The sequence below is a fragment of the Meriones unguiculatus genome, chromosome 17 (genome assembly GCF_030254825.1).
Source record: "Meriones unguiculatus strain TT.TT164.6M chromosome 17, Bangor_MerUng_6.1, whole genome shotgun sequence".
Taxonomy (NCBI): domain Eukaryota; kingdom Metazoa; phylum Chordata; class Mammalia; order Rodentia; family Muridae; genus Meriones; species Meriones unguiculatus.
This window is the reverse complement of record NC_083364.1, coordinates 82538236-82555758: the sequence shown is the minus strand read 5'-3', so window position 1 is coordinate 82555758 and position 17523 is coordinate 82538236.

Below are 17523 nucleotides of genomic sequence, written 5' to 3'. Positions count from 1 at the left end.
TATATATGGAGCAAATAGTCTCCTGTGGCAGAGGGAAGGTTAGCCTTGAATTCTTTATCCTCTTCAAGTACGTTTATCTCTGAAGTACATTAGATATTGGCATGAACAACCGTGTCAGGCTCAACAGATATTTTCTGAGTGAATAAAGTTAGTCCAAACAATACACCTGGCAAGAGAGCATACAAATACTGGTTAGTTCCTTCAGTAAGAACAGATGGGTAAATGTTACCAAAGCTCTGTCACTGGAGTAGTCCTGAATGACCTTACTGCCTCTATTGTGACCAGTGTTTCATTTCTGTGATCTAATGGAAATTCAAAAGCTACTGGAAATTATCTATGGAGAGTTAGAACAAATAAAGTGAACATACTTTAAAAATTTGAACACAGGGAACTTCCCAGAGACTCATAATCCAACCAGGTACCAGGCATGGAGATAACCTAGAACCCCTGCGCAGATGTAGCCCATGGCAGTTCAGTGTCTAAGTGAGTTACATAGTAATGGGAAGAGGGACTGCCTCTGACCTAATCTGATTGGCCTGCTCTTTGATCACCTCCCCCTGAGGGGGGAGCAGCCCTACCAGGCCACAGTAGAGGACAATGCAGCACTTTTGATGAGAACTGATAGACTAAGATCAGAAAGGAGAGGAGAACCTCCCCTATCAGTGGACTTGGGGAGGGGCATGCATGCATAAATGGGAGGGAGGGTGGGATTGGGAGGGGAGGAGGGAGAGGCTTATGGGGGGATACAAAATTAATAAAGTGTAATTAATAAAAATAAATAAATATATAAAAGCCAAAACAAAACAAAACAAAAAGAATAATAACACTAAAACAAAGTTAATTTTTAGTGTAAAATTGAATTCACTTCTGTCTAGGGGGCTCTTTTTGTTTCTTTTGGTTTTTCAGAGGGCCTAAGACTTTTGTACTTCCAACTGTGTGATAATATATCTGTGCTTGTTTTCAGTAGAATTATCCTGTTTCTTGACCTTTACTCTCACTTAACTCTGTAAGGATAATTTTCCTTTGTGAAAATGAGTATACACAAATAAGAAATGGTATATGTAAGGCAGATTTTCTGCTGTCAGACATGCCCAACTTTTTGATGTTGAATCAAGACAGGACACTAACATTGTCACCTACAAGTTTTTTTCTAAAGAACTGTGAAAATAATTTACCAAATAAAATTAAATTCAGAGTATTTTGAGTAATTTTAGGGTTTATTTCATATCTACTCTGGGGTGCTTCTAGCACAAAGACCGGAAATGCACACATGTCTCAGGGTATGAAACATTTGCAATAAAATGATTTACCAGTATTGACTGCTTACATGAAGGAGAGAAATACTTTTAAACATTTTGCCGTTGTTTTCGACAAGTTCTCTGGTGATGTAATTCATCATCACACTCTCTATGAAGCTGGGAATACTTTTAAAATTTGATCCTCTGCCTTTGTCAAGTCTGGGATTAAAGAGCAACACAGTCCCTTGCTTCATGCTTGCTGGATTTGGGACCCAAGATATTGCAAGAGGAACACTCTAACAATTGAACTGTGCCCCCAATCCTCTTCTAAATTTGTTTGACTATATAAAGCTCATATAAAATTATTAAATAAAGTTTACTAACATTAACAAATACCATAAAACTTACTTAAATTCAATGATCAGTTAACTTCATAATGAATATTTTAAACATGACCATATTTTTTAAAACGTAGCCTTATAAATTAAGAAATTTTAAACATTTGTACAAAATATGTCCAACCAATTTAATATACTAGTTCATGTATTCCTTACAATTCATATTAATACATTTGCATGATTATAGCTAAAACTTACAGCAATGTTTATTGAACTAAGGAGACTTTATAATTATAAACTATAATGAAGAATGCAAAATTAATTTTAAGCTCCTCCCTGTGGTCTAGCTTCCATCCTACCAGAAAATAATATGCAAGCTACCGAGAGGCAAGCAATTAATAGTCTGACCAATTGTGTCATCTATAATCCACTAGTAAGCATAGCAATATATCTATAAAGGTGCAGTAAATTGCATGCACATGTAGCTGGTTACAAACAGACATGTAATTGATCTTCAAACCCACTAAACAGGATTGAGACCATGCCTGATTTTATCAGAAAGGAGAGGAGAATCTCCCCTATCAGTGGACTTGGGGAGTGGCATGCATGCAGAAAGGAGAGGGAGGGTGGGATCGGGAGGGGAGGAGGGAGGGCCTTTTGGGGGGATGCAGAATGAATAAAGTGTAATTGATGAAAAATTAAAAAAAAAGAAAAGATAATTTAAGAACCTTAAATGGCTTTCAAAAGTGAAGGAAAACATGGAGTTAGTGAATTTACATGGAGCATGTCTCGCCCCTGGGGGCAATGGTCTCCTGAACCTACTCAGACCTCAGACACCACCACTGCTAGTTCTAGAACTGATGCAGGATGTTTCAACGAGGGGGTTAAGGCTTCTCATAATATTTCCTATAAGCCCACACCTGTTTGTCTATATCCCCCATTTTTATTCATTATTAGCCAGATAGAGCCAAGGAATTGTGGTAATGATACTTGCTTTTATGCCCAATGCTGGAATGCTAGTAAATTTAGGTATGCCCTGGTTACTCGCATGCCTCACTGGGTCCCTGTGCCCATTGATGCCCCTCACGCTATGACTCTCTTCAGACCGAAAAGGGATCTAAAAAGAAAAGAAATATAGCCAACCATCACAGCGCTAGTGAAGAAATGGACTTGCACAAACAGTGTACTACCATCACTTTTCCAGACCAATATAATTTCTAATGGAATACTAAATCTTTTCATTGTACACACTGGTTCGTGTAGCTCTTGTCTCTCATCAACGCAACCTCTCTTTACAGCAAATGCAGACCGTCACAGAAAAATAAGACAGACTCTTTATAAAGATGAACAGATCTTTCTCAACCCAGCCCCAGTGGATACATTTGCATTACAGCTCCTGCAACAACGAGGGAACTTCACAGAAGAGGTGGCAGAAAGAGTTAAAGAGCAAAAGGACAAGGAAGCCCACTGTGAAAGACTTTCTCCATAAACAGGAACAAAACAATGGAAATACCGATAGATGTGACAATGTGGAATGAGGAAAATCTCAGGGGTTGCACCCTGTGAAGAGAGTGGGAATAAGGAAGGTGACTACACCTGAGATACAAAGTGAATAAACTGTAATTAATATAAACAATTAAAATTAAAACATCTGGCAACTGATGAGTACTGAGAAAGGCAGAGTCATCCTACCCAGGAGTGGACCCTTTTATCTGTTGCCCTGTACAAAATGGAGAGCCCTGAAAACATAGGCAAACAAACAACAAATGAGTCTCAGAAGTTTGCATTTATACATTTTTCCCAAAAACAGACAAAATAGTGCTTGTCTTGCTCTCTCTCTGTCTGTCTCTCTCTGTGAATAAAATGACAATAACTGAGAAAAGGTAATTGATTTGAGATTGAGCAGAAATAGAGAACTTGGGAGGGGCTAGAACTTTAGGAGATAAAAAAGAAGGGGTGAGTGATGTAATTAGATTTTAACTGAAAACACAGACAATTTTTTTGAATGTAGAAAGCATTATACAGCCAATATAAGATATAATAAGTGAATACACTTCATTTGGGAAAAATTCTTTCTAATAAAAGAGATCAAATGTACAATCTAGGCAGAAGATAAGTATATTGAGAATATCCATTAGAATAAAAAGTGTAAGCATTAAGGTGTTGATGCATACATGAATTCAAAAACCTAAATATTACATATATCTCCTTTGAATATCTGAGAACTTTTACAATAGTTGATTTCTGCCTTGATTACAATTCCAATTTTTCTGCAGTAATTAAAAACATAATTGTGCAAATTTTTATTGTTACAGATCAAGTGAATTTTAAATTGAAATTATAGTGACCTGTAGTAATAGAAAAGGCGATAAAGGACTTTCAGTCTTTCAAGTAAAAAAAATTAATTAGTCCAACAGACCAGTAATATTCAACCATGCATAAATTGCACTAATTTTACAAGAGGAAATGAAAATGTTATAAAACCAAAAATGAAGTGGAAATTAAATAACAGAGAAGCTAAATGGTTCCTATTGCCCTTGATTCCTGCATGCATTCTGATTGTAACTGCCAACTGCACAATGAGATCCATTAGATAAAAAACTCTAAAATGCATGACATAGCCTTGTTTGAAATTAACAACTCAGCTTTAATTCTAGACCTTGGGAAATGAAGACAAGAGCTTTAGACAAACCTGGATGTCTAAGGCAGGTGAATTTCTTTTTTTTTTTTTTAATTTTTCATCAATTACACTTTATTCATTCTGCATCCCCCCATAAGCCCCTCCCTCCTCCCCTCCCAATCCCACCTACCCTCCTACCTCTGCTTGCATGCCACTCCCCAAGTCCACTGATAGGGGAGGTTCTCCTCTCCTTTCTGATCTTAGTTTATCAGTTCACATCAAAAGTGGCTGCATTGTCCTCTACTATGGCCTGGTAAGGCTGCTCCCCCCCAGGGGGAGGTGATCAAAGAGCAGGCCAATCAGATTATGTCAGAGGCAGTCCCTCTTCACATTACTATGTAACCCAATTGGACTCTGAACTGCCCTGGGCTACATCTGTGCAGGGGTTCTGGGTTATCTCCATGAATAGTCCTTGGTTGGAGTATGAGTCTCTGGGAAGACCCCTGTGTTCAAATTTTCTTGTTCTGTTGCTCTCCTTGTGGAGACCCTGTCCTCTCCAGCTCTTACTATTTCCCAGTTCTTACCTAAAATTCCATTCACTCTGCCCAACAGTTGCCCATCCGGCTCAGCATCTGCTTTGATAGTCTGAAGGGCAGAGCCTTTCAGAGGCCCTCTGTGGTAGGTTCCTAAGTTGTTTCCTGTTTTCTTCTTCTTCTGATGTCCATCCTCTTTGCCTTTCCGGATGGGGATTGGACCTCTTAGTTAGGGTCCTCTCTCTTGCTTAGTTTCTTTAGATGAACAGGTTTTAGTGGGTTTGTCCTATGTTGTATGTCTATATGAGTGAGTATATACCATGTGTGTCTTTTTGCTTCTGGGACAACTCACTCAGGATGATCCTTTCCAGATCCCACCATTTACCTGCAAATTTCATGATTTCCTTATTTTTCATTGCTGAGTAATATTCCATTGTGTAGATGTACCACAATTTCTGCATCCATTCTTCAGTTGAGGGGCATCTGGGTTGTTTCCAGCTTCTGGCTATTACAAATAAAGCTGCTACAAACATGGTTGAGCAAATGTCCTTTTTGTGTACTTGAGCCTCTTTTGGATATATGCCCAGTAGTGGTCTGGCTGGATCTTGAGGAAGAGCTATTCCTAGTTGTCTTAGAAAGCGCCAGATTGATTTCCAGAGTGGTTGTACAAGTTTACACTCCCAACAGCAGTGGAGAAGGGTTCCCCTTTCTCCACAACCTCTCCAGCATGTGTTGTCACTTGAGTTTTTGATCTTGGCCATTCTCATGGGTGTAAGGTGATATCTCAGGGTTGTTTTGATTTGCATTTCCCTAATGGCTAGTGAGGTTGAGCATTTCTTTAAGTGCTTCTCTGCCATTCAATATTCCTCTACAGAGAATTCTCTGTTTAGCTCTGTTCCCCATTTTTAAGTGGATTACTTGGTTTGCTGCTTTTCAGCTTCTTTAGTTCTTTATATATACTGGATATGAGTCCTCTGTCAGATAGAGGGTTGGTGAAGAGTCTTTCCCAATCTGTAGGCGGTCGCTTTGTTTTGATGACGGTGTCCTTTGCTTTACAGAAGCTTTTCAGTTTCATGAGGTCCCATTTATTGATTGTTGCTCTTAGAGCCTGTGCCGTTGGTGTTCTGTTCAGGAAGTTTTCCCCTGTACCAATGAGTTCTAGTTTTTTTCTAACCGATTTAATATGTCTGGTTTTATGTTGAGGTCTTTGATCCACTTGGACTTTAGTTTTGTGCAGGGTGATCAGTATGGATCTATTTTCATTTTTCTACATGAAGACATCCAGTTAGACCAGCACCATTTGTTGAAGATGCTATCTTTTTTCCATTGTATGGTTTTGGTGTCTTTGTCAAAGATCATGTGTCCATAAGTGTGTGGGTTTATTTCGAAGGCTTTTTCAGCATCTAGGGAGGTTATCATGTGGTTTTTTTCTTTCAGTTTGTTAATATGGTGGATCACATTGATGGATTTCCGTATATTGAACCACCCCTGCATCCCTGGGATGAAGCCTACTTGGTCATAGTGGATAATATCTTTGATGTGTTCTTGGATTCGGTTTGCAAGTACTTTATTAAGTATTTTTGCATCAATGTTCATAAGGGAGATTGGCCGGAAATTATCTTTCTTTGTTGAGTCTTTGTGAGGTTTAGGTATCAAGGTGACTGTGGCTTCATAGAATGAATTTGGTAATATTCCTTCTGTTTCTATTTTGTGGAATAGTTTGAAGAGAATTGGTGTTAGCTCTTCTTTGAAGGTCTGGTAGAATTCTGCGCTGAAGCCATCTGGTCCTAGGCTTTTTTTGGATGGGAGACTTTTGATGACCACTTCTATTTCTATGGGGAATATAGGACTATTTAGTTGATTTACCTGGTCCTGATTCAGCTTTGGTAAGTCAAATCGATCAAGAAAATTGTCCATTTCATTTAGATTTTCAAATTTTGTGGCATATAGACTTTTGAAGTAAGTCCTAATGATTGTTTGGATTTCTTCAGTGTCTGTAGTTATATCCCCCTTTTCATTTCTGATTTTGTTGATTTGGGTGGTGTCTCTCTGCCTTTTACTTAGCCTGGCTAAGTGTTTGTCGATCTTGTTGATTTTCTCAAAGAACCAGCTCTTGGTTTCATTGGTTCTTTGAAGTGTTTTATTTGTTTCTAATTGATTGATTTCAGCCCTGAGTTTGATTATTTCCAGTCGTCTACTCCTTCTTGGTGTGTCTGCTTCTTATTTCTCTAGGGTTTTTAAGTGAGCCATTAGGGTGCTTGAATGATCTGTCTCGAATTTCTTCTTGAAGGCACTTAGTGCTATGAACTTTCCTCTTAGCACTGCTTTCACTGTGTCCCACAAGTTCAGGTATGTTGTGTCTTCATTTTCATTGATTTCTAGAAAGACTTTAATTTCTTTCTTTATTTCTTCCCTGACCCAGCTGTCATTTAGTAACAAGTTGTTCAGTTTCCATGTGTGTGTAGGCTTTTTGTTATTTCTGTTATTGTTGAGTTCCAGCTTTATTCCATGGTGATCAGACAAGATACATGGGATTATTTCAATCTTCTTGTATCTGTTGAGGCTTGCTTTGTGACCCACTATATGGTCTATTTTGGAGAAGGTTCCATGAGGTGCTGAGAAGAAGGTGAATTCTTTTGTGTTTGGGTGTAAAGTTCTGTAAATGTCTGTTAGGTCCATTTGATTCATGACCTCTGTGAGAGGCAATGTTTCTTTGTTTAATTTCTGTTTTGTTGACCTGTCCTTTGTTGAGAGTGGGGTGTTGAAGTCTCCCACTATTAATGTGTGGAGATCTATATGTGCTTTAAATTTTATCAATGTTTCTTTCACAAATGTGGGTGCCCTTGTATTTGGGGCATAGATGTTCAGGATTGTGATGTCTTCCTGATGGAATTTTCCCTTGATGAGTATGAAGTGTCCTTCCCCATCTCTTTTGATTAATTTTGGTTGAAAGTCTATTTGATCAGATATTAGAATGGCTACTCCTGCTTGTTTCTTGGGTCCATTTGCTTGGAAAGTCGTCTTCCAACCCTTTACCCTCAGGTAATGTCTATCTTTGTGTCTTAGGTGTGTTTCTTGTATGCAACAGATTGCTGGGTTTTGTTTACGTATCCATTCTGTTAATCTGTGTCTTTTTATTGGAGAGTTGAGTCCATTGATGTTGAGAGAGATTAATGACCAGTGGCTGTTAGATCTCTTGATTTTGATGTTGGCTGTGGTCATCAGGTTGTGTACTTGGTTGCTTTTTGTTTTACTGAAGTGAGGTTATTTATTTCCTGTGTTTTCTTGAATGTAGCTAGCTTTCTTGGGTTGTATTTTCCCTTCCAGTGTCTTCTGTAATGCTGGATTTGTTTGTAGGTATTGTTGAAATTTGTTTTTGTCATTGAATATCTTGTTTTCTCCATCTATGAGGACTGAGAGTTTTGCGGGGTATAGTAGCCTGGGCTGACATCTGTGTTCTCTTAGGGTCTGCATGATATCTGTCCAGGCCCTTCTGGCTTTCATAGTCTCTGTTGAAAAGTCAGGTGTGATTCTAATGGGTTTGCCATTATATGTTACCTGGCCTTTTTCCCTTGCAGCTTTTAGTATTTTTTCTTTGTTCTGTATACTTACTGTTTTGATTATTATGTGGCGGGAGGATTTTCTTTTCTGGTCAAATTTGTTGGGTGTTCTTTAGGCCTCATGTATTCTAATTGACCTCTCCTTTAGCTTGGGGAAATTTTCTTCAATGATTTTGTTGAAAATATTTTCTGGGCCTTGGAGAAGGGAGTCTTCTTTTTCCTCTATACCTATTATTCTTAGGTTTTGTCTTTTCATATTGTCTTGCATTTCTTGGACGGTCTGGGTCAGGAATTTTTCAGATTTAACATTTTCTTTGACAGATACATCGATTTCTTCCATTGTATCTTCTACACCTGAGATTCTTTCTTCCATCTCTTGTAGTCTGTTGGTTATGCTTACCTCTGTAGTTCCTGTTTTCTTCCCTAGATTCTTCCTTTCCCTTATTTCTTCCATTTGTGTTTTCTTTAATTTTTCCAATTCTATCTTCAGGTCTTGAGTTGTTTTGTTTACTTCCTTCACCTGTCTGATTGTACTTTCCTGTTTTTCTTTTAGTTCCTTCAACTCTGTTTCTTTCATTTCATTCAGTGTTTTAAGCATTTCCTTTCTAAAGGCCATAAACTGTTTGGCTGCAGCTTCCTCTATTTCTTTACAGATGGCAATATTCTGTTTGAGTTTATCTTCTTCTATGTCCTTACGAATCTTATTTGTTTCCTCTGTTATCATCTTCATGAGCATACTTGTTAGGTCATCTTCTTAGATTTCAGTTATGGTGGGGTGTCCAGGGCTACTTGCCCCTGGGTAACTGGGTTCTGGAGATGCCATATTGCTCTGTATTTTGTTGCTTGAGCTTTTACGCTGGCCTCTACCCATTGTGCTATCTTAGGTGTTTGGGGTTATTTTCTGGTGGTTCCTGGGGATCCTGTGGTGGAGAGAATCCCCTTTGCAGAAAGCTGGTTTTTTCCTGAAGGATGTCTTCTCAGCTTTTTGGGTATAGTCCCTGGATGGCTGGTGTTTTTTCAGGAGTTGCTCACCTCAGGGATACAGACCTGAGTGGTAACTGTGGTCTTTGTTAGTCGAGAGGGTTCTCCTCTCACCCAGGGAAGTCCTGAGGGCAGCTGCCCTGTTTCTGGGTTTCTTGTTGTAAATTTAATGATCAGCTGCTGTGACCCAGTTGGACATCAGGCAAGCAGCAACTGTTTGTGCCTGTGTCTGGAGCACAGCTGAGTGCTGGTGCCTCGGCCCCACTAGTCTGCTAGACTTTTTCTAGGGAAGGATTGGGTGATTTAGGTCAGTACAGTTTCCTTCCTTCCCTGTGGATTCTCTGGAGACACGGACTCCTAGTGTCTTTTTTTTGCCCTGGTGCACACTACTCAGTGTCTGCCAGCTGGCTGGCTGCAGAAACTGCCTGTGCCTGGAGCACAGCTGTGTGATGGTGGCTCAGTCTCTGCCAGCTGTCTGGTGCGCAGAAACTGCCTGTGTCTGCCTTTGCGGCCTTTGGGAACCTGGGTGCCTCCCTAAGCTGGGTAATTTTCCAGGGACCTTTTCAGGTTGGGGGTGTCGGCTGAGTGCTCTGAGATCAGACCAGCCGTTTCCCTCCCTGTGTGTTTGCACCGGACAGGTGAATTTCTAAGATCTGATTCAGCAAGTGATCCTGACTCAAGAAACGAATTGAGAAAAATTGCAAAGACCTTCAACATCCACCTCTGGTCCCCACATACTTGAGCACATAGATATGTAGACACACATGCACCTGGAAACAGATGTGTACATGTACATGGGATCCTGAATACATATAGGCATAAAGACAAGACATGCGTAAAGATTAATGCAAACACATTAAAATAATACTCAGAACAGAAATTGCTATTTTGTAAAGATTTATTTGATTAAAGTAGTTTGAGGGAAAGAAAGCCCACACTCACTGTTGGTGGGATTGCAAACATGTATAGCCACTACCTGTGTGGACAATTCTCAAAAAGCAAAAAGTAAATCCACTATGTGATCTAGCTATATCAGTCCTTGTTATATGCCCAGCACAGTACTCCACAAACATTTGCTCAGTCATGTTCATTTTTTTTATTTAAATTTTTATTAGTTACACTTTATCCACTTTGTATCCCTCCATAAAACCCTTCCTCCTCCCCTCCTTATCCAATCTTCCCTCCCACTTCTCCATGAACGCCCCTCCCCAAGTCCACTGATAGGAGAGGTCTTCCTCTCCTTCCTTCTGATCCTAGTCTATCAGGTCTCATCAGGGTGAGGTGATCACATAGCAGGCCAATCAGCTGATGTCAGAGGCAGTCCCTGTTCTCATTACTATGGAACCCACTTGGACACTGAACTGTCATGGGCTACATCTGTGCAGGGGTTCTAGGTTATCTCCATGCATGGTACTTGGTTGGGGTATGAATCTCTGGAAAGACACCTACTCAAATTTTTTGGTTCAAAGTTTTTGGTTCTGTTGCTCTCTTTGTAGAGCTCCTGTCTGCTCCAGATCTTACTATTTCCCACATCTTTCATAAGATTCCATGCACTCTGCCCAACAGTTGACCATAAGTCTCAGCATCTGCTTTGATAATCTACAGTGCAGAGCCTTTCAGAGGCCCTCTGTGGCAGGTTCCTAACTTGCTTCCTGTTATCTTCTTCTTCTGATGTCCAACCTCTTTGCCTTAAAGGATGGGGATTGAGCATTTTAACCACAGTCCTCCCTCTTGATTAGTTTCTTCAAGTGTACAGATTTTAGTAGGTTTATCCTATGTTATATGTCTATATGAGTGAATATTTAGCATGTACATCTTTCTGCTTCTAGGATAGCTAACTCAGGATGATCTTTTCCAGACCCCACCATTTACCTGCAAATTTCATGATTTCCTTGTTTTTTATTGCTGAGTAATGTCCCATTGTGTAGATATACCACAATTTGTGTATCTATTCCTCCAATGAGGGGCATCTGGGCTGTTTCCAGCTTCTGACTATTACAAATAAAGTTTCTACAAACATGGTTGGCCAAATGTCCTTACTGTGTACTTGAGACTCTTTTGGGTATATACCTAGGAGTGGTATAGTTGGATCTTGAGGAAGTGCTATTCCTAGTTGTCTGAGAAAGTGCCAGATTGCTTTCCAGAGTTTACATTCCCACCAGCAGAGGAGGAGTGTTCCCCTTTCTCCACAACCTCTCCAGAATGTGTTGTCTCTTGACTTTTTGATCTTAGCCATTCTGATGGGTGTAAGGTGAAATCTTAGAGTTGTTTTGATTTGCATTTCCCTGATGACTAATGAGGTTGAGTATTCCTTTCAGTATTTCTCTGCCATTCAATATTCCTCTAATGAGAATTCTCTGTTTAGCTCTGTCCTTCATTTTTTAATTGGATTACTTGATTTTTTGGTGTTTAACTTGTTTTGTTCTTTATATATACTGGATATTAGTCCTCTGTCAGATATAGGGTTGGTGAAGATTCTTTCCCAATCTGTAGGCTGTTGTTTTGTTCTGACTTCAGTGCCCTTTGCTTTACAGAACTTTTTCAGTTTCATGAGGTCCCATTTATTGATTGTTCCCCTTAGAGCCTGTGTTGGTAGTGTTCTGTTCACGAAGTTGTCTCCTGTGCCAATGATTTCAATACTCTTCAGCACTTTTTCTTCTAAGCGGTCTAGTGTGTCTGGTTTTATATTGAGGTCTTTGATCCACTTGGACTTTAGTTCTGTGCAGGGTGATATGTATGGATCTATTTGCATTTTTCTTCATATAGACTTCCAGTTGGACCAGCACCATTTGTTGAAGATGCTATCTTTTTTTCCATTGTATGGTTTTGGCATCTTAAGATCAGGTGTCCATAAGTGTGTGGGTTTATTTCTGGGTCCTCTGTTCGGTTCCATTGATCCACCATTCTGTTTCTATGCCAGTACCATGCAGTTTTTAAAACTGTTGCTCTATAGTATAACTTAAGATCAGGGATGGAGATACCTCCAGAAGATCTTTTATTGTAGAGAATTGTTTTAGCAATTCTGGGTTTCTTCTTATTCCATATGAAGTTGAGAATTTTTCTTTCCAGTTCTGTAAAGAATTGTGTTGGTAATTTGATGGCAATTGCATTGAATGAATCTGTAGATTGCTTTTGGTAAGATGGCCATTTTTACTATGTTAATCCTGCCAAGCCAAGAGCATGGGAGTTCTGTCCATCTTCTGATATCTTCTAATTCTTTCTTCAGAGCCTGGAAAAAAAATTTTTTTTTTCATACAAGTGTTTGACTTGCTTGGTTAGGTTCACACCAAGGTACTTTATGTCCTTTGTGGCTATTGTGAAGGGTGTTGTTTCCCTAATTTCTTTCTCAGCTCTTTTGTATTTTGTATACAGGAGGGCTACTGATTTTTTTTTTTGAGTTAATTTTGTACACTGCCACTTTGCTGAACATGTTAATCGGCTGTAGGAGTTCCCTGGTTGAATTTTTGGGGTCACTCAGATATACTATCATATCACCTGCAAATAGTGATACTTTGCCTTCTTTCTTTCCAATTTGTATCCCCTTGATCTCCTTCAACTATCTTCTTGCTCTAGCAAGGACCTCCAGAATTATGTTGAAGAGATATGGAAAGAGTGGGCAGCCTGGCCTTGTCCCTGATTTCAGTGGGATTGCTTTAAGTTTCTCTCCATTTAGTTTGATGTTGGCTATAGGCTTGCTGTATATTGCCTTTACTATGTTTAGATATGTGCCTTGTATCCCTGATCTCTCCAATACTTTAAACATGAATAGATGTTGGATTTTGTCAAATTCTTTTTCAGCGTCTAAGGAGATTACCACGTATTTTTTTTTTCTTTCAGTTTAATAGCCATGTTCATTTTTGTGCTACTCATAATAGGTTGTAAATGGAAACAACCTAAATGCTCTTCAACAGATGGATAATGAACATGTGTTACATATACACTTAGGAATATACTATTTTGCTGTAAAGAAAAAATATGAAGCCATGTGTTTTTATCATAAATCGAAGACAATATAAAAGATAATATTAGGTGAGGTAACACATGTGCCGAAAGACAAATGTCTCATGTTATCTCTTTTCGGAGGCTCCTAGGTCCAACCTTTCAGATGTGAGGACATATACTGGATTAACTATAGAAAGCTGGGTAAGGAGTACGGAAGCAATAGAGAAGGGAATACCAGGGTAGTGTCTGACTTGTGAAATGGAAAAAGAGAGTTATTTTTAAGTAGGGAGGAGGATATCAATACAGAAAAATTAGGGTAAAAATAATGATAAGGTTGCCTGAAAAATGTGAGGAATCATACTTTTAATACCCAAAACATGAAAGAATTAAAATACATGTAAGTCACTGTATTAATATATATACATAGTTTAAATTAAAGCTTCAAATCTCTGCTAAGAGTGCCAAAGACCACCTAACAAAATGCTCCAACTTGGCATGAAACTCCTTTTGCATTGTTGGTCATGGTTTTCCAACAGACTGGAAACATTTCAGGCTATAGTTATTGTCCTTGGTTCTTTTCTAGCAGTGAGGCAGTGTGTCTCTTTTGCTAAAGAGAACATATACTTCAGAGAAAGTGTTCACATGGTCCTGAGCTGGAATTGACCAGGATGCCTCCTCCCTGGGAACTGCCTTTTACTATGCCAGAAAATACTGTGCTCCCAAAGGAGGGAGGCACCCAACACTCCCATTCAGCTATGACTACAATGAGCCACGATGACTAGCATATATAACAATTTGAAGACTACAGCAAAAGTACACAGATCTTGGAGGTGACCAACACCTCTCTAATTTGACTTAAGACTTTATCAACAAAAGAAAACTCATAGTTAGTGCTGCAAACCTAGCCACCTACATAGGCTTAGTAACGTTTAGTAAACAGCCACTGTTTACTAAAACAGCACAATCCCTGTTTCCTTAGCACTTGTCCTTGTTCGTACAGATAAGCTTAGTCTCCACACCTCATCATGGAAAGTTTTTGATGCAAAATGCAAAACACAGTGACCATTAGAGCAGAGCTATGGAGCCCAGTCTCAGTGAACACAGTTACAAAATAGTTCCCACAAAAAACCTCACAGCATGTGGATGTAGAAAGATTGTAAAAACCAGATCAAGAAGTTTGTCGTGACACTGTGTCTTCTAGCACTATCAGAAGGCACACCCACATAACTGCCTACACATAAGCTGAATGACAAAAATAGTAGACATGTAACATAGAGTGGGTAAACCCAAGAGACCTCAAACTTACACAAAGAATTACAGGCAAATAGGGAATGCTGAGAGTGGAAGAAATAGTCTTCCCCAGGGAAGAGCATACAAATAGGTTATCCCGTACTAAATGATGAGCCCTGAAAACAAACATATAAGTAACAGTACATAGACTTAGCAGGTTATATTTAGGAGTGTTCATGTCTACGCATGCATGTAACAACAATTACATTATTTCCAAAACAGACTGTAGATTTGAACAAGAGCAAGGGAGAGTACATTGGACCATATAGAGGGAGTGAATGAAAAAGGGGAATGATGCAATTATATTTACAATCTCAGAAACAAAACAAATGGAAAAAGACTTACTTATTTGTTTTTTGTTTGCTTGTTCTTTTTTGCCTGTAGATACATCTGTGCACCACATATATGCAGTGCACACACAGACCTGAGGAGTGCTTCAGGCCCTCTGGAGAGAGAGTTATAGACAATTGTTATCTGCCAAAGAGGTGATGAGAGAGAACCCAGGTCCTAAGCAACAACAAGAACCCTTAATAACCTAAACCATCTTTCCAGCCTTAAGAATTTAGTTATATACTACATTTAGTGATTGATTAGCTCTTAAAGGAAGTATCATGAAAAACTTGTTCATAAGAAATATCATTTTATTATGAATAGCAATTATTGGAAATGAACTGAAGTTTCATCTTACAGTGTGCATTTCCCATGATTAAAGTAGATTGTGATAAATATTTGAAGATGAAATCCTTAACTCATATCAGTTTTTCAATTATATTAAAAATATAAACTATTAGTCTTTTTTCCTTGTTTTTAATTTTTTTCACAATTTATTTATTATATATACAGATTGAAGACCTCTCCCTCAACTCTTCCCAGTCCCATCATTCCTCTCTCTTCCCCTCTATCCCCTTCCCATAATCAACTGAAATGGGGAGTTCTCCTCTTCTTCCATCTGCCCACAGCTTATCCAGTCTCATCAGGACTGCCTGGATCCTCTTCCTCTTTGGCCTAGAAGACCACATCACCAGGGGCAAGTGATCAAAGAGCAGGCAACAGAGTTCATAATAGAGGCAGTTCCTGCTGCCTTTACTCAGGAACCTACATGGAGACTGCAAGTTGACACTTCAGATTAGCTGCTTTTAGCCCCTGACAGTTCAGAGTACAAGTGGGTCCCGTAGTAATGGGAACAAGGATTGCCTCTGACATGAACTGATTGGTCTGCTCTTTGATCACCTCCCCCTAAGTGGGGAGTAGCCTTACTGGGCCACAGAAGATGACAATGCAGCCACTCCTGATGAGATCTGATAGACTAGGATCAGAAGAAAGGAGAGGAAGCCCTCCCTATCAGTGGACTTGGGGAGGGACATGCATGGAGAAGGCAGAGAGAGGGTGGAATTAGGAGGGGAGGACGGGGGTTATGAGGATACAAAATGAATAAAGTGTAATTAATAAAAATTAAAATAAAACATAAAAAAGAATTAAGGACCTTATTTTTAAAATTGTAATTCTCCCATCATTAAAATGGACACTTTAAAACTACCAAAATTCTCCTATAATTAAAATACAACTTTTAAAACTACATTTGATGTCCCTCAGAATTGTTAGTGAATTCTTTAGATTTTTATGTTTTGCTTCATTCAGAAATACTATCTGATTCCTAGTTATATGTGGAATTTACTTTAATTTCACTTTAGGTAAGTTCTGCTTTTACACAGTTATTCGTAATACATGTTCTTAAATAAGTACACATGTAACATAGCTAAAACAATTCATAAGTCATTTTATTAAGATAGATATTTGAAAAGTCTTTGTGTGCAAGTTCTGCTTTATTCTCCATTTTTTATAATCACCAACAGCAACTTTCCCACTAATATGACAGGATTCAGTCTTAATTTAAATTTTCTAGTCTTTAAGCCCTGCTGTGGATGTATTTTATACAGACCCTTTTACTGAAAAGATGTAAAGATGTTTGGTGATTCTATTCCATAGAAATACATGAATGCCTCACTCCTAAAAGATGAATCTAAAGCCTTTTGTGATTCTTTATCTAATCTCAAGATTTTTTAAAAAAGTAATCAAATAGCAAAACCAGAATCCCCATAGAGAGCTATTGGTTTAGGTATTTGTGTAACTGTTTTCTCCATGTGAAATGTCTCCTTTACTGTTTCCTGCAGTATCTAATCTCATCATATCTTACTTTCACAGTGCTTACAAATACTGTCACCAGTGAAAACGGCCTTTGCTCTCGGAGCAAGCAAGTAAGGTGTCAATTATATACCTAGAGGAAGAAGATATGTGACCTAGAAATTTAAACCCATTTTGCCTTTGTGATTTCGATAGATTCACTCAGTGTGAAAAGAAGACATGGGAGAGAGCTGCATTTTAATAATTTACCTCTTGTAGGAGATGTGTTACTAGGCATGATCCTATCACTAGAGTGTTGTGGTCCTGGGAAACACCTTACAGAGTTATATATTTAGCTAGAATGCTTTGAATTTTAACAAAATCTACAAAAAGGAGAGATTATCGAGAAAAACCACTGGTTTTTTGTCTTACTTTTGAGAAATAATGTTGAATTCAGTATGCCCGTCTGAAGGTAAATTTTTCCTTTTATGTTTCTGAATACACTGTTGCATTGTATTGCATACAATTTTATTGTAGGTGTTGATATCTATATAAAGTGCCTACTTGAGAGCTAGAAATGTCAGAAAGAAAAAATACTTGATTGACACTTCAATCCTAAGTATTGAAAAATATGAGAACTTGGTCTAATTAATGTTAGAATTCCCTGATTGCTTCAAGTGTAAACTGAAATAGAAAGGATTATGAAAGATGATCACAGCAAACACTCTTGGATTCTATGAAGGAAATGTTTTTAGAATTATGTCTTTTATTTTTTGAGTTTATAATTTAATTACATCATTTTTCTTTTTCTGCCTCCAAACCTGCTAATATACTACTCATGCCCTCTCTCTCAAATTCTTGGCCTTTGTTACATTAGTTACAGTATATATAATCCTAACA